This window comes from Microcebus murinus, chromosome 12 (genome assembly GCF_040939455.1).
Source record: "Microcebus murinus isolate Inina chromosome 12, M.murinus_Inina_mat1.0, whole genome shotgun sequence".
In the NCBI taxonomy this organism is placed as follows: domain Eukaryota; kingdom Metazoa; phylum Chordata; class Mammalia; order Primates; family Cheirogaleidae; genus Microcebus; species Microcebus murinus.
This window is the reverse complement of record NC_134115.1, coordinates 36,857,468-36,880,075: the sequence shown is the minus strand read 5'-3', so window position 1 is coordinate 36,880,075 and position 22,608 is coordinate 36,857,468. Positions and strand designations below refer to the sequence as shown.

Sequence of the window (22,608 nt, the reverse complement as noted above, 5' to 3'; positions counted from 1 at the left end):
TATTTACAATACAGTTGACTCATAAAATAAATACATTGTTGAAATGAATAGCACAGCATTTTCAGAATGATAAAATTCATTCTAACTATGGCTGCAAGAGACATATATGAGTTCTTTTTTTAATATTTGGAGATGATGTGTCTCATTCTGAAGGACTTTACATTTTTAAAGGATTTAGTGTACATTTGTCAGAAAGTTTAGCAGGCTGTAATAGTGCTCATCTTGTTGTTTCTCTTCTCATCTCATGTGACTAGTTTTGCTAAATTAGATTGAGATTTTTTTTTTCCAACTGAATTTGAACTATATAATCTCTAGCCCAGTCTCTGAGCATGCTTACATAACAAACTTCTAAGCAATTTCATAATGGTGTAATGGAAGCAAGCCAAGTGTACTTTGATACAGAGTAAGCCAGATTGTTTTAGTTTTTTAACCAACTCAACATTAAACATTTCCTGACATTCTCCTAGGATTCAATAGGTATACTTAACAGAGATAATGATCAGAAATGAGAATATCTGAAACAAGTGCGGCAGTCAATTCATAACAGTTTAGGAGGGGAGTCTTTAACAGAAACCATTCTCCAACCTTGCTTCTCATTCTCAAGTATTAGAAAAACAAAAACAAAATCATTTTCCTGAGTCACTTTTCTTATCTGTGAAGTGTAGAAGTTGGATTTGATGATAGCTAATGTCCTAAGTCCACACATTTTTCTGAGTGCATATCTTGGTGTGGAGCTGGATCATTAAAAATTGTTCAGAAAAACTAGTTCTTGAGTATTCTGAAGCATACTTATTATTGAAAAATAGTAACTTTAGAAAAATGCTCATCTATCACTGTTGATTAATCCTTCTTAATCCTCTTTAATACTCAATTACAGAGAATTCTTGGGAAAAGGAAGCAACAGTTTACACTCTGGTGAGGTTTTGGAATTTCTTGAGCAATGATTTCACCACTGTGGATGCACTTTCCCCAAATTATGGACAGAATTGTGAATATCCTTGCATGTGAATGGACATTTGCACTCTAGTCCCCTTTTGATACTCTGGCAGCCACTGACTGGGAAGAACACGGTGACCTTGTGGTCAAGGTGGACACTTTGTTACTGCACGGTGACCTCCTCTCCCCACTTGCTGGGAGGCATTGAAAGAGTATTTGAGTGGTTCATGGTCTGCTCTTTTCTTATTTGGTCACAGAGCTCTTAATTGCACTTGAGACACCCCCTCTCATGTGTCCATTATTATTCAGTGACTTTAGCCCATCATATCAACAGTTTTTTTTTTTCCTTGTGGGTGCTTGAAAGTCTCCAGAAGTTTTTCAGAATCTCTATAAAATTTGTATCTTTTCATCTTTTGATTATTTTCCTTCCATTCAAAATAATCTTTATAAATCTACACTGAACAAACTTATTGAAAAGCAATTAAATAAAATGGTAGATAGTTTGGGCTGTGGAACCCAAGTACCCGGGTCCACACCTCACGTCCTCTTTGTGAATTGTGAGGCTTGGGCAGGGTGGCTAATCTGTTTTGCCTCGCTTTCTCATCTGTAAACTGAGAAGAGTAACAATATCCACTCTATAGGAATGTTTAAACAATTAAGAGAGTTAATATACATAAAGTGACTAGAACAGTGCCTGATGCAAACATAGTAAGCACTCAAATTCAAACCCTTTTGTTTAAGTTTTAAATTTTGTGTACTAGTATTATCCAGTAAGTATTTTCTGGAAGGTCAGTTGTCTCAGCTGCATTGTAATAAGTTTTTACCGAATTGTACAGTTCGTGAAGAGATTTCCTACCAGTAATATTATTTAAACTTCCTAGTAATTTTCTGAGGTATTATTGTTATTCCCATTTTACAGATTATAACAGTGAAAGTGAGGGAGGGTAAATGACCTGCTGAAGGTTATGGTTAGTTGGTGGTAGACTTTTTGTTCCTAATCAGCTGGCTGTATGGTTATTTCATTATTCTACGTTGTCAAAAATATTATAAATAAATATTTCTGGAGGGATATGCATTGAATAGTGCTCATTCTCTTCCTGGTCATCGAGCTCCCAGGGTGTACTAATGATGTTCTGTCATGTGCTGAGTGTCAGCCCATGAGCAAGTCAGGCATACTGCTGGTGCTAACAATGAGAAAAGTACGGTTCACCAAGAATTATAGCCTACGTGATGCATGTTATGATAAAGGTTCCTACAGAATTATAATAACCTTCAAAAAAATGTCCCCCTGATCATTTATTTATTTATTTATTTTATGCACAATGGACAGCTACAGCAGTACGGAAGTAATGAACTACTTTTACATTCACGAAATGGACAAATCTTGAAAACACTCTATTGCGTGAAAGAAGACAGACACAATGGAGTACATAATGTATGAGCCCCTTTACATGATTTTTAAAACAGGTGAAGTTAATCCATAGTGACAATAATCCCGACCATGGTTGTCTTGGCACAGGATGGAGGGGAGCCAGGTAAGGAGAGAGAAGGGTGACTGCATAGGGACATGAGGGAGCTTTTTGGGGTGATGGAAATGTATGCCTTCATAAGAATGTGAGTTAGTTATAAGGACATACAGGCTGGGCGCGGTGGCTCACGCCTGTAATCCTAGCACTCTGGAAGGCCTTGGCAGGTGGATCGTTTGAGCTCAGGAGTTCCAGACCAGCCTGAGCAAGAGGGAGACCCTGTTTCTACCAAAAATAGAAAGAAGTTAATTGGACAGCTAAAAATATACAGAAAAAATTAGGGGGGCATGGTGGCCCATGCCTATAGTCCCAGCTACTCGGGAGGCTCAGGCAGAAGGATTGCTTGAGCCCAGGAGTCTGAGGTTGCTGTGAGCTAGGCTAACGCCATGGCACTTTAGCCCGGGAACAAAGTGAGACTCTGTCTCAAAATAAATAAATAAATAAATAAATAAATAAATAAAATTAAATTAAAAAAGGATATACACATTTGTTAAAACTCATCTACACTTAAAATCTGGGCAATTCACTAGATAAATTATTCTTCAATTAAAAAAATAAAATTGACATGGACAATTAAGAAAATGTTAGTTGCCATTATCTATTTAACTTGGTAAGCTCTCACAGTACGTGACATATAGCATTGCTGGTAGATTATAATAGATTATTTCCAAAAGTATTTGTTTCCATTTCAAGCACTGCATTTTATGGAACACCCTTGTCCACATATGCTACGAAGATGAAAGCACCCTGAGTTATCTTAAAATAACAACAAACCTGCCGTGGCTTAAACTGTCTGATTTTACTTGGAGAGTAGAATTTCACAAATTTTATATGGCATATTTAAAGTTAAAGCGTTGCAATTAATCTAGACCGAACATGGCCATGACATTTTATTTTTTATGTTTTTTAGAGAGGTATAGACAATAATAATCTCAGTTACCATGTCACTTTTTGATAACTAGTGCTGCAACTTCCACAGAACCTGCTATCAATTCTGCAGCAACTCTGTATTCCACAGAAATTTGGATATCTGACTGCCTTAAAGTGCTACCAACAAACATATGGTCTTAGTCTATTTGGGCTGCTGTAACAAAACACTATAGACTGGGCAGCTTAAATAAGAAATATTTCTCACAGTTCTAGAGGCTGGAAGTCCAAGATCAAGGTACCAGCCAATTCAATCCCTAGTGAGGACTTTTTTCGTGGTTCACAGATGCCTTCTTGCTGTGTCCTGACATGGCAGAGAGAGAAATTCTCTCTCTTATGTCTCTCCTTAAAAAGGCACTAACTGCATTCATGAGGGCTCCACCCTCATGACCTATAATAATTATCTCCTGATGGCCCACCTTCAGATACCATCACATGGAGGATTAGAGCTTCACCATATGAATTTAAGAGGACAGAAACATTCAGTCCATAGCACATACTCATGTTTTGATACAAGTCTTTAAACATCACCAGTTTTCAAAATAATCCGCCCTTTGAAGACAGATCGATAGGATTCTTTTTCCATCATACTCTGAGTTTCATAATCATTGCATCAAGTTCTTCATCTGTTCATTGTGTAACTAATAGATCTTCATGGGATTTCCTTCCCTTTTTAAATAATAGACATACTGGCAAAGTAGATTAAACAGTGCCCAACACATTGTCAGATGTATTATTATCTTATTATTATTTTGAAGATGGTGATACGTGCTAATTAAATATGCTTCGAAATATTGTCCTAATAATTATAAAAATGTAGAAATTTCAGGATGATATTCTTCCACATAATTTCAGGCCTATTATTTTAAATAGATCCTATTCAAGTTCATTTAACTATGGCTTAATTGGATTAGATCCATATTTAGCTTAATTTAGAAATTTTAATAACCTCTAGTGAACAAGAATAAAATCTTTGAGTGATGGTACCAGATAAATATCCTAGAGGTTAAAGGCATGCTCTGCTTTGAAATGTAAACGAGGAGCTGATTTACATTGTAGGGTCTGGGGGAAAATAGAAATTTGGCAACTTTTTGTAGCAGAAAACTAAAATTCCTTGAATACCGAATAGATTGATGGGTTGAGTCATTTATTCATTCACCATAGTTAGGCTTTGAGGATTGAAATATGACTTGGAAATTGTCCTTATCCTCAATGAGCTCAGTCTATTGAAGGAGATAGATAGGAGAACAAATTTTTATAGCAATTTAGGGTGATAATATTTTAACAGAAGTAGAGTGAACCTACAAGAGTGGAAATAATCAACTCTACCATGAGAAAGAGAGAGAGAGAGAATAAGAGAGAGAGAGTGTATGAACAGAGAGAAGATATTAGAGTTTGAGCCAAACACTGAGCAGAAATCTGCCAGTTTAAAAAGGGGAGAAAGAATATTCCAGGCAGAAGGAGCAGCGCATGCCAAGGAAGCATGCTTGTTGGGTATCCCTTAAGCTTTTTAAAGGTATGCTGAGAACAAGAGTGTGGCATTGGAGAGTTTGGAAAAGTAGTCAGGGACCAGATCATGTAAGACTTTAAATTCTAATATTTGCAGAATGTCTTCTATATGCCAGATGCAATGCACTGGATATTTACTGGTGATCAAAAGAGATATTATTCTTGTCACCGGGGAGCTTGTCCTACAGCAGAAGACTCAAATAGTAAACATGCAATTACAAATTGGTTGAGGACTATGAGGGGAATAAAAGGTGGTGTCTGCCCTCTTAGAATCCTGGTCTTGTTAACTGTCTGCAGAGGGAACATTTCAGTAGCGACCTTAAGGATCAGAAGCAATCAGCTGGATGTAGGTAGTAGTATCTGCATGAACCAAGGACAAGAAGCGGGAAATACCTGTTTGATGAACTCAAAGGAGGCCACAGGACTGGAGGGTGGCAGACTGGGAGAGTGGAAAGTAATTAAGATTGGAGAGAGCTGGTCAGGAGGTCTTATGGCTCAGAGCTTTGTGGGCCTTGATAATGAGATTGGATTTCATTTAAGGCACAATGGGAGACCCTGGGTGGGGTTGTAGGCTGAGGAGTGACACATTGGATTTTGTTTTAAAAAGATTACTCTGGCTGCTGTGTAAAGAATAGATTGGGGAGTAACAAGAGTAGAAATAGAAGGGCCATTTAGGAAGCTATTGTAGGTTGTCTGGATGAGAGATGGTGGTGGCGGTGGAAACAGGGTTTCTGATTGATTGGATTAGGGGCCATTGGAGGAGAGGAGGAGGATGGGGAAGAGATTGAGTGTAGAGGTAGGCTTTTGTCTTGAAATGGTGTCATTTCCTGGGATGGAGAAAGCTGGCAAATGACCTTACTGGGGGATGGGGGAATTAGTTTGGAAACTGTTGGTTTAAGATGCCCATGAAACATCCAGGGTAGGGGAGTATGTGTTATATGATTGTATAGCTCAAAGGCACAGGTTGCTGTTGAGATAAAAGTTTGAGAATGCTTGGAACATAGATGGTAACTAAAGCTATGCAGGAAGGAATGGAATCATCCAGGGATATCAAGAAGGGAGGGGGAGTAGAGCACTGAACATTGAGAGGTCAGGCAAAGGGGGTGAGACTTGTAAGAAGCCTGAGAAAGAGCAGCCCAAGTGGTGGGAAGAAAATTAGGATAGTATGGTGGGGGAGAACACCAAGACAGAAGAGGGCTTCATTCACGAGGAGGCTGGCAGCACGCCGGGGAGGCGGGGAATGGGGGTGTTAAATTGAGTAAGATGGAAACGGAACACTGAGTATTGAAAATCTGTACATTCTTCAGCTGTAGATGGGAAAGCACTGAAGGATTTCACGCACAGGACTGACCTGATCAGAGTGTGTTTTAGAAAGGTCGCAGTGTGGGCTGTGTGAATCTTGGGTTTAGTTTGGAGGAATGGAAATCTGTTAATCCTTTCTGCTTTCTAACCTGTTAAATTGCCTTAGCTTAAAGTATTAATAAGTGACTGCAGCCTGCATAGTTGTTTTGGGGACATGGGGGGGTGAAGTTTAACAGAACGGTATTCCAGTTCTTTTCCATTGTCAGCTGTGGGACCTTAGGCAAATGGCTTAACCTGTGTGTTTCCTTTTGTGTAATTTGGGGATAAAAATAATAGCCCCACAGAGGGTTGTGAGGTATAATACATAATACAAATAAGTCCTCCATGAATATTATTTCTTCTTGTTGATACTGTATTTGTAAGCATGTGTATGCCATTGAAAATGATTTTATCTCAGTAAATCATTGTGATTCCCCCTTCCCCTGTGGTAGTATTTTAACATTAGTCTTCAACACCACCGTGTCCCTGCCCTTCCAACCAAGGTATAACTGCAACAATTCTACTCTCTCTGGGAGAATTTCCAAATTGTAGTAAGCGCCTGGCTGTGCACAATTTAAAGTGCATTTTCTCTGTCAGAACACATGTTTGTATCGGTTTGCACTTTAACATTTTATTCCCAGTTCTTATAGCCTTTTATTTCTCCATCTATGTTTGCTTTGATAGCATTGAGGGTACTAGAGCCCTTGCTAGGGCAAACATTACCTTAAATGGATAAATGTTTCAGGGGCAGAAGTCAAAGAGAACAGATGTCCTGAATCATTGGGGGAAATCAGTGACTTAACTTGGTACAGAGTGAGAAACAGGAGAGGGGCGCAGCCCCTCGTGTAGTTACCAAATAATGGAAGCTGGAAAATGCTTACTAAGCAAAGCAAACACAACTAAAAATGTGTTTTCTACTTTCACATTTGCCTAAGTGGTGGCAATAAATCCTGTAACTGCCTAGAATCACAGAATATTTAAAGACTTTTGCCTTGTTAAAGAGTTAGCTTTCTTCAGATATTATGGGAAATGTAGCACATGCTTGAGGGTAATATGTATTCATTTAATAATCATTTGTTAATGATTTGTCAAAAATCATGAGTCATTGTTTTGCAAAAGAAATCTATTTTATTCTTGGCCTAATGATGGGAACATATATTCTCCAATAATCATTAAAAATACCCCAAAGTAGTGACTATTGAATATCTGGCACATCCATTAAAAAACACTGCTTTATTAATGGACAAATAATAATAAATAAAAACTATCAAAATAGAAGAAGTCATAAAGAGATTTATTTTATAATGATATTTTTATGATTTCTGTTTAAGTTCTTAAAACAATACCAGTATCAAAAAAATCTTAATCATTTGAAATTGATTTCAAACTCAATTCAGATAACATTTCAATTGCTCATAGAACTAATTGTGAATGTACAGATAAGGATATTAAAACAGAAGCATTGGCTGTGACCCAAAGATGATACATATGAGATACCAAATTCAGATTCTAAACCAAGGGACACATTTTCAAAGTAAATAATGGAAAATCGTTTCAGGGGCTGGGGATAAAGAAGAGGATTCATGAAGACAATATTTTTTTGGCAAGAGCTATTCTATGAGTACCTTTTCCACCACCCTGACCAAGCCAGTTGGGAAAGAAACTTTCAAGTGAACAACTTTAGAGGTTCACATGTTTCCTGAAATTTAAGAGACTTACTGGATTGGCGTCCATTACTCCTGCCTAGAAAGTCTGAAAGGGTCAAGAGCTGGGCTGGTTAGTTGTTTATCACAAAGCAGAAGGAAATAAAAGTGACTGCACTGGGATTGGCCTCCACTCCAGAGCTTTTGGTGCAAGGGATTTGTAAATGTTTCTTGGGGACAAGGTCTGAGTTACCTGTGAGAGAAAGCTGAGGCCATCTTAGGCCCTTTCCAAAGAGCTGCCAAGAGAAAAAGAAACAAGCCTCACCAGACATTGCCCTGATTTCTAGGGGTTGCAGAAGGAGTGAGTGATGGGTGGGGGTGATTACAGTGCCCACATACAGTACAGCAGGTGACGGAGTCTGGGAATGAGTGCACTCTGAAGAAACCCTGAACTTCCCACCTGAGAGAGAGAGAGAGAGTGTGTGTTAGCTGCAAACATCTAACAGACCCAGAGAGCATGTGGTCAGCTTCCAACTGCTGTCACAGAAGAATTTTTTTTTTAAAAAGTTATTATTTGTTTAAATTTCAAAACATTACAAGGGTACAGATGGTTTTGGTTACATGTATCAATTTTGTTATGCTTGAGTCAGGGTTATAAGTATGTCCATCACACTTCAGATAAAGTTCATTCTACTAGGTTAGTGGTCTCTAGTTCCATCCAAATTGTTGCAAAAGGCATGAAGTCATCCTTCATGGCTGAGTAGTATTCCATGGTATACATATGTCGCATTTTGTTAATCCACTTATGAATTGTTGGACACTTGGGTTGATTCCACATCTTTGTGATTGTGAATTGTCTTGCAATAAACATTTGTGTGCAGGTGTCTTTTTGATAAAATGACTTCTTCTTTTGGGGGAAAATATCCAGTTGTGGGATTGCTGTATTAAATGGTAGGTCTGCTTTTAGTTCTTTCAGGAATCTCCATACTGTTTTCCATGGAGGTTGCACTAATTTGCAATCCCATCAATAGTGCGTAAGCATTCCTTTCTCTCTGCATCCATGCCAGCATCCATTGTTTTTGGACTTTTTAGTAAATATCATTCTAACGGGTGAGGTTATATCCCATTGTGGTTTTAATTTATATTTCCCTAACGACTAGTGATGCTGAGCATTTTTTCATATGTTTATTGGCCATATTTCTTTCCTCCCTTAAAAAGCTTCTGTTCATGTCTTTTTCCCACTTTTTGAGGAGGTTGTTTGGTGTTTTTCCTTGCTGATTTGCTTGAGTTCTTTGCAGATTCTGGTTATTAGCCTTGTATCTGATATATTATTTGTGAATATTTTCTCCCAGTCTATATGTTGTCTATTTTCTCTGTTGATTATTTCCTTAGCTATGCAGAAACTGTTTAACTTAATTAAGTCCCATTTATTTATTTTTGTTGTGGTTGTGATTGCCATTGGGGTCATCTTTATAAATTCTTAGCCTAGGCTGATATCTAGAAGAGTTTTTCTAACGTTTTATTCTAGAATTCTTATGGTTCCATGCCTTACATTTAAATCTTGTATCCATCTTGAATTAATTTTTGTGAGTGGTGAGAGATATGGATCCTATTTCATGCTTCTGCATGTGGGTATCCAATTTTCCCAGCACCATTTGTTAAATACTAGCAAACCAGATTCAACCACACCTCAAAACAATGTTTTCTCCTGTGAAATGGCTACTTTAAGAATCTTGAAGCAAAGGCACTTAACTCACTTGTCATGGGAAGTCCTCTGTTTACAATAAGATGGATTCCGGAGAGCATCATTGTGTGGACAAGGAGAACAAGACATAGGAGAGTCCTCCTGTGATCTCTCTGCTCATTTTGTGTTCTCTGATTATATGTCAGTTGAAAGAATTATCTGGTAATTCCAGCTTTCGATTTCACAATGCTGTGTCACAAAGAAATACATCTTTAGCTAAGAATCTCCCAAATTCTTTAAGAATCTGATTGGCTACAGACCAGTATCTACTTAAAAATGGAATATAGAAGGTTAATATGTGCCCCAAGTTTCTCAAAGAGCTTTTATTATATATTAGAGCAACATAATAATAAAAAAATTAAGTTAGTATATTAATATAAAATATATCAATCTAGAATATATAAAATATGCTATATTAGAGCTTTAATATAGTTTATATGTCCATTTATTTATTCTTAAGAAGTCAAATGAATGACATAATTTGATAAATAGTAACTGTTACTATTTAGCAACTGAACGCCCAAGGACTCATAAAGAAAATGTTTGGGGGCCGGGTGCGGTGGCTCACGCCTGTAATCCTAGCACTCTGGGAGGCCAAGGCGGGCGGATTGCTCAAGGTCAGGAGTTCGAAACCAGCCTGAGCGAGACCCCCTCTCTACTATAAGTAGAAAGAAATTAATTGGCCAACTAATATATATAGAAAAAATTAGCTGGACTTGGTGGCACATGCCTGTAGTCCCAGCTACTTGGGAGGCTGAGGCAGAAGGATCGCTTGAGCCCAGGAGTTTGAGGTTGCTGTGAGCTAGGCTGATGCCATGGCACTCACTCTAGCCTGGGCAAAAAAGCGAGACTCTGTCTCAAAAAAAAAAAAAAAAAAAAGAAAATGTTTTGGGTTTTATTCATCATCAAAGTTAGGGATTTCCTTTAATCCTAATGAGGTTAAGGATAACGTCTTAATATCTTTTTGCTCTGAAAGTTCAACTCTTGTTAAACCATCACTTCCTAGCATTTTGTGCCTTTTTCTGGTATGGTGATTATTTTGTATTTGGCATTAGTTGAACATTGTAATGGCAGTAGGCTGTGTCCTTTTCTGAGTTTGTTATAGGATTCCATGTTCTTCCAAATGATAACAGGGGAACTCTTTAGGAGCAATTGTTTGAATCTGTTTTAAAAGGCCAGGTGTGGTGGCTCACGCTTATAATCCCAGCACTCTGGAAGGCCAATGCCTAAGGATTACTTGAGGTTAGGAATTCGAGACCAGCCTGAGCAAGGGCAAGACTCCGTCTCTACTAAAAATAGAAAAAATTAGCTGGATATGGTGGCACATGCCTGTAGTCCCAGCTACTAGGGAGGCTGAGGCAGGAGGATCACTTGAGCCCAGGAGTTTGAGGTTGCTATGAGGTAGGCTCAGGCCACAGCGCTCTAGCCTGGGCAACAGAACCAGACTCTTGTCTCAAAACAAACAACAAGCTCAAGAGCAAAGAGCTATGCATTTAGAATGGCTATATTTATATTGCTATATAAAAAAACGGTCAAATGTATCCCTAAAAGGCAAAATTGCAATTACCTAAGCCAAATTAACTATTTGCCTGAAATTTTGTAAATGTTATGTTATGTTAGCAACAATTAAATATCATGTATACGAAATAGTGATCTTGTAAAAAACACGTATGTATTTGGTCTGTATTTGGTCTGTTCTTAGGGCAAATGAATATTATGCCAAATCAGTGAATCTGGCTTTCAATTCTGGCAACTTGGCTTCTTATTGACTGTGTGGCTTTTGACAGGCTACTTCACCTTGCTGAGACTCAGTGTTTTAATCTGTAAATTGAGAATACCCATATCTCAATTATTTTGAAAATTGAAGACATGTATATATTATATTTATATATATGAAATTATGATATGATATCAATGAAAAAAAAGCTCTTAGGACTTGGTGTATAGTAAGTATTTGGTATATAGTAAGTATTTACTAGATGATTAATCTTATAATTATTATAAAAGACAGTATTATAATTAAATGAGTTATTAAACCAAATTAAGCTTCATTTTCTTCCTCTATTATCTCCCTGCCTATCTACTAAAATTATAGAGAGAATCAAATAAAGTGAGGCATAGAATATACACTCTAAATTTTCCAATGGCCACACAAATATAAAGTGCTATCATTATTTAAGATTAGCTGTATAAATTTAGATATTTTTAAAAAATTATGTATTTATTTATTTTTTATTTTTTTGAGACACAGTCTTACTCTGTTGCCCGGGCTAGAGTGCCATGGCGTCAGCCTAGCTCACAGCAACCTCAAACTTCTGGGCTCAAGCAATCCTTCTGCCTCAGCCTCCTGAGTAGCTGGGACTACAGACACGCACCACCATGCCCGGCTGATTTTTTTAATATATATTCTTTTAGTTGTCTAGCTGATTTCTTTCTATTGTTTTAGTAAAGACAGGGTCTCCCTCTTGCTCAGGCTGGTCTCAAACTCCTGAGCTCAAAGGATCCTCATGCCTTGGCCTCCCAGAGTGCTAGGATTACAGGTGTGAGCCACAAGGCCCAGCCTGGGGTATCTTTTATATGAATCTAAAAACATAGAACTTTTAGGTCAGAGGATATAGAACTTCTTTTAGTATTTCTGAATAAAATTAAAGCTATAGGAATAAGGAAGATTTACTCAACACAGTAATAGAGTGTCATTTTCTTGTAAAAACCATTGGCTCTGGAGCCGAGTATCAGATTTTAAACTTCATTAAAGCTCTTGCTCATAGTTTTTGTTTTGCTTTTTAAGTAGTGAATTTAACTAGCATGAGGAATGTTTTATAGAAATAGAGTTACCCTAGTGTGAAAGTATGTCACTAACATGAGATGGCCTTTAAATTCAAGACTATAATTGATATTATAGCTTGATCATGCTGTGCTCAAGGAAAATGCCCTTTAATAAAATGGATCCATGTTGCTTCCCCACCTACTCTGCTTGCCTTTAAAATGCTGGGTGGTAAATGCTAGGATCTTTCCGTGTAAGTTATACTTACAATACAAATTTATCTATAGCACAGGTTTGCAAAGAAATGATAATAAGAGATTTAGCAAGATGTAAGAATTCTCTTGTGTTCCTGAGAAGGTGAGGTAAGACTCCATTTTGGAAAGGGTGTGCACTACTTACTATTCCTTAAGAAGAGCCTTTAAGAGGCCTTGGTTCATATAAAAAGGCTGAACTTGACTAATTTAAGATGTTGATATGGAAGAGTATATATGTCTCTCATATTTAAAAGGATTAGTATCTTTTGCCCATCTCTAATAGGGTAACAAATGTAGTGTTAATTTAGTTGAGTTATACTATCTATATGAGTTTGCTAACAGAAGTTGACATAAAAGCCTTTGTGAAGAAGCTTGATTGGTTTGGTTACCATAGCAACGTGGTTGAATGGAAGAATGATTTCCTTTAGGAACCTTTCCTAAATGCTGTTTTGTACCCTATAACAATATCACCAGCTCACCATCCTTGTGAGGAGGTGAGAAGAGATCACTTTCAGGGTCAACTTTGTGTCTTGTGTTTATAGATTATCCTCAGCTATCAAAAGACTGCTTGGCTCATCTCATTCTTTCTGTAGCTGAACCAGTTGTGTTCTTTGGTATACTGTGATGATAGGAGCCTCACACAGACCGTTAGGTCTTGAAATATGTAAAGAAAAAACTGCATCTAGACCAACAATCATATTCTGTCAAGTGTATTTCCTAAAGCTAATGTCTGTTATGGATTTTTAATTTCCTACTTATCTTTGTTTGAAATTCTGCAATTTGTCAATAATTTGTCTTGTGTGTGATGTTACTGTTTTGAGGAAACAAAGGGTTTAACCAGCAAATACATCAACAGGGGCTTCATTTAAAATCCTTAGCAGTGGTTTGGTATTCTGGAATTACTGTAAGCCCTAAGGCTCACATTTGAGATTTCCTTTGTTAAGGGGTAAATGTCTGCTCCATTAGCACAGCGATTGTGTACGAAAATGCATCGAATCAGTCAAGTACCACCATAGGGTGTTTTCCAGTGGTTAAAACAGGCTAATGGTTATTTCACTTGTACATTCAATAATAACAGCAGTAAGGCTTATTATAACTATTTTTCTAATCAGCCACATGTTTGCAATTTTTCATTTTCACCCCTTGGTTTAGGTCCTTGGAATCCGATACTCCAAAATAGACTTCATGGCTTTAACTAAAGAATTGTAGCAACAGTGTTAGTGCCAGTAATACAGTGACTTAAAAATTGCCTGGGAATAATTTTTTGCAGGGGATGATGGAAAAGAAAACCCACTCATATTGATATGAATATTTTAAAGACTGTAACATATAGCTTCTAACTTTTCCCATGATTGGTAACAAAATTCATATATAATGACGAGACATGATTATATTAGAAGTATTGTTTTATTCTGATGAGTAAATGTTAGCATTCCAATTTTTATAACTATTACTGGATGCTCATTTTTAATTTCTAAACTAATTTTCAAATGAGTTTTCAAATGAGTGGTTGGTCTAATTCTATCTCCTCTTTCAATATTGCTCTCTCACTGTCTCTACCCTTGATAAAAACAAAGAGGAAATTGAAAGAAAAGCCAAATTCTATGAAGTGGTGTCACCTTTTTTTTTTTTTGAGACAGAGTCTCACTTTGTTGCCCAGGCTAGAGTGAGTGCCGTGGCGTCAGCCTAGCTCACAGCAACCTCAAACTCCTGGGCTCGAGTGATCCTTCTGCCTCAGCCTCCCGGGTAGCTGGGACTACAGGCATGCGCCACCATGCCCGGCTAATTTTTTTTTTATATATATATATCAGTTGGCCAATTAATTTCTTTCTATTTATAGTAGAGACGGGGTCTCGCTCTTGCTCAGGCTGGTTTTGAACTCCTGACCTTGAGCAATCCACCCGCCTCGGCCTCCCAAGAGCTAGGATTACAGGCGTGAGCCACAGCGCCCGGCCAGTGGTGTCACCTTTAAATGTGGGATATGACAATTCTCATCTTCTGCCAGTATTGGAGCCATAATAAAGGTGAGACGGATTTGGCCTTAGTTGAAGACAGCATTTATTAACTAAGAAGAGGTAGTTTCAGACAAAATTTACACGTTCCTTCTAAGCCACTGTCTACTGAAATGAACCCTCTTTCTCAGAAAACCTGTAGGTGCACATATAAACAGAACTTTGGGTACAATCATGGAAGTCCTCCCCCATTATTATTATTAAGAGCTTCTTTTCTAAGTCGTCTTATTACTATGTAGATCTCGTATATCTCTTACTTACTGTACAGTCTGTGTTATATTTGTATCTATTTATCTACATTCAACACTACTCCAGTGAAGAATTCCCCTTCGTAATCATCTTTGTTAATATATTTACACTTATTTGGACCATTGTATATTCTGAGTCACAGTTGCTTTTATGCTATTCCAAACCCATGCCCTTGTTGTATCTCTGCCTTTGGCTGGCTGGCTTCTGCTTTTTTTTTTTTTTTGAGACAGAGTCTCGCTTTCTTGCCCAGGCTAGAGTGAGTGCCGTGGCGTCAGCCTAGCTCACAGCAACCTCAAACTCCTGGGCTCAAGCGATCCTCCTGTCTCAGCCTCCCGAGTAGCTGGGACTACAGGCATGAGCCACCATGCCTGGCTGATTTTTATATTATATATATTAGTTGGCCAATTAATTTCTTTCTATTTTTATGGTAGAGACGGGGTCTCGCTCAGGCTGGTTTTGAACTCCTGACCTTGAGCAATCCGCCCGCCTCGGCCTCCCAGAGTGCTAGGATTACAGGCGTGAGCCACCACGCCCGGCCTTGGCTTCTGCTTTTGCTCGCAGTTCCTGCACCTGTTGGCTTGCTTGTGTCATGCAGGGCTTCCTCCCCAAGTAGTTCCTCTTTCTTCATTTCTTTGCTGCCTTTGGCACTGCTGCCCTCAGTCTTCCTGGGACATTCTTATTGGCCTCAGCTTCAGGTTGGCAGCCTCCTCCGGTGTCCCTGGTTCCTGAACATTCTTTCTGTGGATTCTTCCTTCTCTTCCCACCATCCCTTCTTTCCTCTACTTAAAGCAGTTCTCCCTCAAGACATTCTTGCTTAGTCTTGCCCTCTGCCCTCACTCATTCTGTAGAGTGGTTCTCCTCCTACTGCATATACAGTGACCACATCTGCAGAAGATGCCCTGCTCTGCATTTTTAACCTTGACTTTCTGGCCACATTGAGGACATTAACTCTTGAGTTTCAGGACAGCACCCCTAAGGCTTTTAAAAAAATACTTGCATTGGCCGGGCGCTGTGGCTCACGCCTGTAATCCTAGCTCTTGGGAGGCCGAGGCGGGCGGATTGCTCAAGGTCAGGAGTTCAAAACCAGCCTGAGCAAGAGCGAGACCCCGTCTCTACTATAAATAGAAAGAAATTAATTGGCCAACTGATATATATATAAAAAAATTAGCCGGGCATGGTGGCGCATGCCTGTAGTCCCAGCTACTCGGGAGGCTGAGGCAGAAGGATCACTCGAGCCCAGGAGTTTGAGGTTGCTGTGAGCTAGGCTGACGCCACGGCACTCACTCTAGCCTGGACAACAAAGCGAGACTCTGTCTCAAAAAAAAAAAAAAAAAAAAATACTTGCATAAAGCCTACTTTGCATGTGTGTAATTTGTTTTCAGGTCTAAATCAATAAACATGGAGCATCCATTATGCATCAGGTGTTGTACTCTGGGGATACCAAGGTACAGAATCTGTGGCCCATGCCCTTTCAGAGATTAGCAATTTAGAGGGAAGACAAATAAATAAATCTGATTATGCTCCCGTGTTCTGTCACAGAGGGAGGTTTAAGAGAAATGTGAAAGCACCTAAAAGAAGTAACTAAGATTGGGACAGGAAAAAAAGATGGACCAGGCCAGGCATAGTGGTGTTTGCTGATAGTCCTGGCTACTCAGGAGGCTGAGGCAGGAGGATCACTGAGTCCAGTAGTTCTGGGCTGTGGTGTGCCTAGATTGGGTGTCTGCACTAACTTTGGTATCAGTATGGTGACTTCCCAGGGGAAGGGGGACCACCAGGTTGCCTGAGGAGGAGTGAACCAGCCCAGATGGGAAATAGAGCAGGTCAAAACTCCTGTGCTGATCATTAGTGGGATTGTATCCCTGAATAGCCACTGTCTTCTAGCCTGAGCAATACACAGAGACCCTGTCTCTAAAATAATAATAATAATGATAATGATAAAAGTTGGACCAGGATGATCAAGCCTTCCCAAACAATATTATTGTGTTGCTTAACAAAGTATCTCTGAAACTCAGCACAGCATCTCTTGTATATTTACCAAATGGGTAAATGCAGATTGTGTGAGAGAAGCAGGCCTCCCCGCCTGTGAAAAAGAGAGAAGGAAAATGTTGGGAGAAGGACTAGCATACATTGTACTTGTTCCCTAGAATGCTTTCTGTTTGTGGCTGCTTCTTCAAACGTTCAAGGTCATTTTGAATTCTGATACTGTATTCCTTAATGGCTAGTGACTCCCTCTGGCCTCTTCCCCTCCCTTCCATCAACCCTTCCTCCTAGTCTGGTCTCATACGCAGACTTAATGATGGTGATAATTATTCCACTCTCCAGGTCATTAATGAAAAATGTCCGCCAGAGCACTGCCCAGAATTGACCACGCTGGAGCCCCATTTGTTATACTCCATCTGAGGCTGACACTTTTCCATCGATAGCTCCTCACCAGGCCTGACCTCCCTGCCATCTCATAGCTATGCAGTGGAGATCCTATTTTCTCACTTTATTGATGATTATGTCATGAGGAACAGAATCAAAAGCTTTGTGAAAACCCAAATATAAATTGTCTCTGGCTCCTTCCCCTTGATCTACTGGGCCTAGTCACTCCATCAGGGGAGATTAGATTAATGTGACAGGACTGGGCCTGCACCAAGCTATGCTGGTTATTACTCAAGATTCTGTTTTCCTAAGATGTGGGCAACTAGATTTTTTTTTTAACAGTATTTCTGAGGTAATTCCAAGATCATAGGAATTATTTTCTTTAAAAACTGTTTGCATACTTTATTAGCCTTTAAGCCCCACCCAGCTTTCCCAAGAATTGGTAATGTTTATCACCTTGTAGTGGCATTGGCTGGTTCCTTTAGGACAATGGGTTGAAGGTCAACAGCTTAAACATTGGAAGATTAGAATGAAGTCAGTTGATTCAACTCTTATCAAATTTTCTTCACCCTCTGCCTCTCTTAGTTGATTTTAAGTGGTTGCACGTGTATCTTTCAGAATATATTAGGTAGTTTTCTCATCAACAGAAATTATTTTTTCTTACAAAAGTAAAAAAAAGTGGGAACTGATGGATATATAAGTTTACCAAAATAGGGGCTTCTTAATTTTTCAAGCCAATTACATGAAAACTTTACCCAACTTTTCCTAGTTATATAAATGATATTATTACCAAAGAATGACTTATTTTCTGTAAGAACCCATTCATATATTCTTATACTTTAAAATATATAAGTATTTATATGTGTATAGATATACACATCAATATCTTTTTCTCTGTGTGTATATATGTGTGTGTGTGTATATATATATACACACACACACATATATACATACACACACATATTATATATATACACACACTCTTCAGAAATTGCCAGAAATAATGTAGAAGGTTTTTATTAATAACACAGGGCACCTTTCTTTACTGTTTTAAAGAATGGAGTCTGTTGGGGATATTGTCATTCTGCATTTCGCATTTTCTAATGAGTACTTAGTTTTTTTTAAATTTTATTTGTACCATATGTAGGATAGGAACATGCAGCCTGCTCTGCTATCATGCTGAGGTCCCTACTCGGTTGATATAAGGGGAGCCTTGTTCTTCCTGGGGTGTTTCCCAATTCAGAATGTCCCCACCTGTGTTGATCTCCCTGAAGCTTCCTTAAGCAGATACTCACTCAGGACTCTAAGGTCTTAGGTCCCAGCCAGAGCCGGTGCCTTTCAAATGGGAAATGCTCTTGCAGCCTTAGAGAAAGATACAAATATCAAGACAGTTTGCATGGGAAATAAGGTAAATGTCTAGGTCATAAAATTCAGTTTTAGTAGTAGCAGATGATGACATTGAATTATAGCTGTTTTGCTTTTCTGGGGGCAAAGATAATTTTCCAGACCTTTTGATTAAATATGAAAAAGTACATAACAGCTACTTGGAAGGCTGAGGCAGGAGGATCGCTTGAGCCCAGGAGTTTGAGGTTGCTGTGAGCTACGCTGACGCCATGGCACTCTAGCCCAGGCAACACAATGAGACTGTCTCAAAAACAAAAAATAAAAAAAAGTACTTATAATTTTAATAGTTGAGGCGATATCACTTTTTCAGAAAACAAAGTTCATCTTTGTCAGTGATTAACATCTCTGAGGCGTAAGGCTCTTTGGGGCGGGAATTAAGAAATGATTGTTCTGTTCCTCAGTGACCTTAAGACTGTTTCTCCTGATTGGATTTGGGTTATAGTAGCTAACTGAGCTCTATTAGAAATTATATTATATTCATTTATTCAGCCCCATGAACACTGATGGGCCTTTTCCATGAATTAATTCAGTCAGTAGATTTTCACTGAACACCTTCCTTAACTCAGGTGCTGGGGACAATAAACAGGCTACAGCATCTCTCCTCAGGGCGCTCATCACCTGGGGGGTTGATGTGCTTGGCCCGCAGACGGTGTGGTTCAGTGGCGTAAATGCCAACACCGTGGTGGGGGGGTGTGGAGTTCCACCGTCAGGGACTGGCCTGGGAGGTCAGGGAACGCTTTCCTCAGGACGGAAAGCAGATGGAGTCCACCAGCCATGTCCACCAGCCTGTGCCCATTAATTGTTTCACCTGTACGATGTTGACAGCTTTATTAGTTGCTGTCTGTCAGTTGATTTTTGTGCCCTGAGTCACATCAGTCACCTGTGACTTCAGTCCAGCTGACCGCAAGCCACCTCAGGCACAGCGGCTGCCTTCCTGTTCAAGGCTTTCTCTCAGACTGAGGAAGCTCGCTCAGCACTTTGGCAGGTACAGTTGGGAGGTGTAGGGGAATTATCGCCTCTAAGAACAACCCTTAACCAAGAGGGCGTAGGAGCTGGGGAGGTCAATGCCTCTGCTTTCCCTCATCCGCAGGGAAGACTCTGGGACCTCGCTAACACCCCTTGGTTGGTTTGTATTTCTCCCTTGCCTCACTTTTCTCCTTCCTGCTTCTTGGAATGACTTCTGAAATAGTAAACTATCTGCAAGTCCTTGTCTCAAACTCTACTCTCAAGGTTACCAAAATTAAAACAGTTGCTGATATTGACGAATTGAAGAATAGTAAATAAAAACTCACACCTTCCACTTCTCCGGAAACACCAAAGACCTAGTAACTGTGAGAGCATGTTCCTTTAGGGCAGTAGTCAGCTGTGGCTGCAGAACGGCTTGTGCTTAAAATGAGGTGACCTGAGCTTTTTAGGATACCCTGATTCCTATCCAGTCTGAGTCTGTCTTTAAAATACCTGCCTAGGCTCTGGAAGCAGGGGAGCTTGAGATCCAGGATGATGTTTGAGTTGAGTTTTTCAAAGGTAAAAGGAGACTTTGCCAAGCAAGAAGGCAGAAGGCCCTACATGACAAAAATCACATCATGTCAAAGCCAAGGAGATGGGTATTTTATATCTTGGCAGGATTTTGTGTGTGCCAACAGTATACCTTTTTCCTTTTCAAAGTCTGTCATGCTGTGGCAAAAGACACAGTTATTCAATAGAGTTATGCAATTCCGGCTTTCTGTCAATTACAAAAAAAAAACCCAACAACATTACTATCAACACTGATTAATTGGATCTTTATACAAACAACCCTACAGTAATAAACACCCATTGTGTGGCAGTAAGGCATATGTTTGTCATATCCATGAGGCGAGCACTTGGGGCCCAGAGGACTGATGAATTGGCCCACATTGTCTTCCAACACAGCTGTCATAGCTTCTCTGATAGCAGGTGATAGTTTTGCAAGAGCATGTCAAATTGGTGCTCATCTCTTCTGACATCTGTTGATGGAAGCTCCCTTTTAGATTTGATCCAGAGAATGACCTTGGTATTCCTGGTGAGGAATAAAGGCTCACAATTATTGTTTTAAGAAGAAGAGACTTGTAGCTTGTGCCTCACACCCGTCATATCAAATTATCAGGCTGTAACTGATAATACAATGAACACTGGCTCTTGACAGCAGCGTTCTATTTGCTGGATTTGTATGCATAGTAAACTTCTGCCAGCTATCTCGTAGAAATCCATTGAGATAACGTGTAGTTATCACACAGAGTTTCAGGGGTGTGCTTAGAGAGTCTAGTTGCAGAGGGTAACATCTGATTCAGAACGGCATCCTTGAGGACTAAATCTTTAAATCTGAGAAGTGGAAAAAAGTGAAGCGGTTGAGCGGAGCATTTTACAAATTTCAGGAAGTTGGAAGTGGAAGGAAGACTAAGCTTTAAGAAAGATGGGCAGTATTGGATTACTGTTTTCCCTGTTAGGACTGTAAGACCTTGGTGAAAGTCTCTAAACCTCTGGAAACCTCAATTTTCCATCTGTATGAGATGGAAATGCAAATACTGACCCTGGCTACCTTATACTGTTATGTCAGAGAATAATAAGGAATTTAGAAGCATTTTTTTGTTTTTTGGTTGGTAAATGACAGTATAAACATATATATTGTTTTAATATTTGACTATACAGATATTTAACAAAGTCAGAAAGTGTGAAGTTTAAACAACTAGTATTGTCAAGCATTTGTTTTATAGAGACAGATGGAATATAAGATGCTGGAATGGGCACCAACTGGAGTCGGGAGTTCTGGTTTCAGGTACAAACAATGTAACTAGTTGGGTGACCTTGAATATGCCACTTTTGGTCTTTGTTAGTCTTGTTGGACTGTGGTCTCTGATCTTCCTTCCTTTCTTTCTTTTTTTTTTTTTTTTTTATTTTTTTAGACAAGGCCTCATTCTGTTGCCCCGGCTAGAGTGCAGTGGTGTCATCATATAGCTCACTGCAACTTCAAACTCCTGGGCTCAAGCAATCCTCCTGCCTCAGCCTCCACAGTAGCAGGAACTATAGGCACACACCACCATGCCTGGCTAATTTTACTGTTTTTTGTATAGACAGAGTCTTGCTCTTGCTCAGGCTGGTCTCAGACTCATGACTTCAAGCAGTCCCCCTGCCTTGGCCTCCCAAAGGGCTAGGATTATAGTCATGAGCCACCATGCCCTGCCTCCTTTCTTACTTTTGTTCTATGGCTAGTGGCTGCTTTTACTCTGCTTGGGCACTTCTGTTCCATCTCACAGTGTTACTTCATCTCTTTGTGATCATTCTGTTAATGCCTAAGTCAATAGAGTATGTGTAGGAAACATTTGGGGAAGACTTTGAAAATACGAATCTAGAGGCTCCACATCCAGAGAGTCTGATTCAGTGAATCCAGTCTGGGTCCCACGAATCTAAATTTTTATCAACAATCCCATATGGGGTGGGGAACCTGTAGCCTTCTGGATTCTTGAGTGTGGCCTTTTGACTGGACCCAAATTTTACAGAACAAATCCTTTCATTAAAAGGGATATGACAGAGAAAGAGGAAGCTTTTCTTGCCTCTTTGGTGCTTGAAAAAGAGCAATCTTGAAATCAGAAGGCTGCAGGCTCCCCACCCCTAAGCGGGCCAGATGGTTAATAAGGGTCGAGAGTCTCTGGGTTTACTGTAGTATATTATGGGGTTTTACACTGTCATGTTCTTTATGGTTTTCTCCATGAAAGCAAAAAAGCGACATATGCTTTTAGAACTCCACTGGCACATAAATTTTGTATTTGGTATTTCATTACAGTCATTTTAAAGTTAGTGGATGTGGAGTTGGCTTAGTGCTTTCCCAAAAGTGCTTACCAAGAAAAAGACTTGATGATACATCATCTGCACAGAGTAGGATTATGGTGAAGGGAGCAAGTGGGAGTAGGGCTGCTTTT

The 22,608-nt window shown here is 39.3% G+C and overlaps 1 protein-coding gene and 1 long non-coding RNA gene across 43 annotated transcripts in view; one reads left to right on the top strand and one right to left on the bottom strand.

Annotated features, from left to right (window-relative positions):
* LOC105867763 (uncharacterized) overlaps window positions 1-9,726 on the bottom strand; it is a 45,462-nt gene extending 35,736 nt beyond the window's left edge. The window contains exon 1 of the long non-coding RNA XR_012922100.1: window positions 9,640-9,726. This is a non-coding gene — a long non-coding RNA (uncharacterized LOC105867763). The remainder of the gene's footprint in view (window positions 1-9,639) is intronic.
* PTPRD (protein tyrosine phosphatase receptor type D) overlaps window positions 1-22,608 on the top strand; it is a 2,082,753-nt gene that overhangs the window by 1,605,569 nt on the left and 454,576 nt on the right. The gene's annotated exons all lie outside the window — the stretch shown is intronic.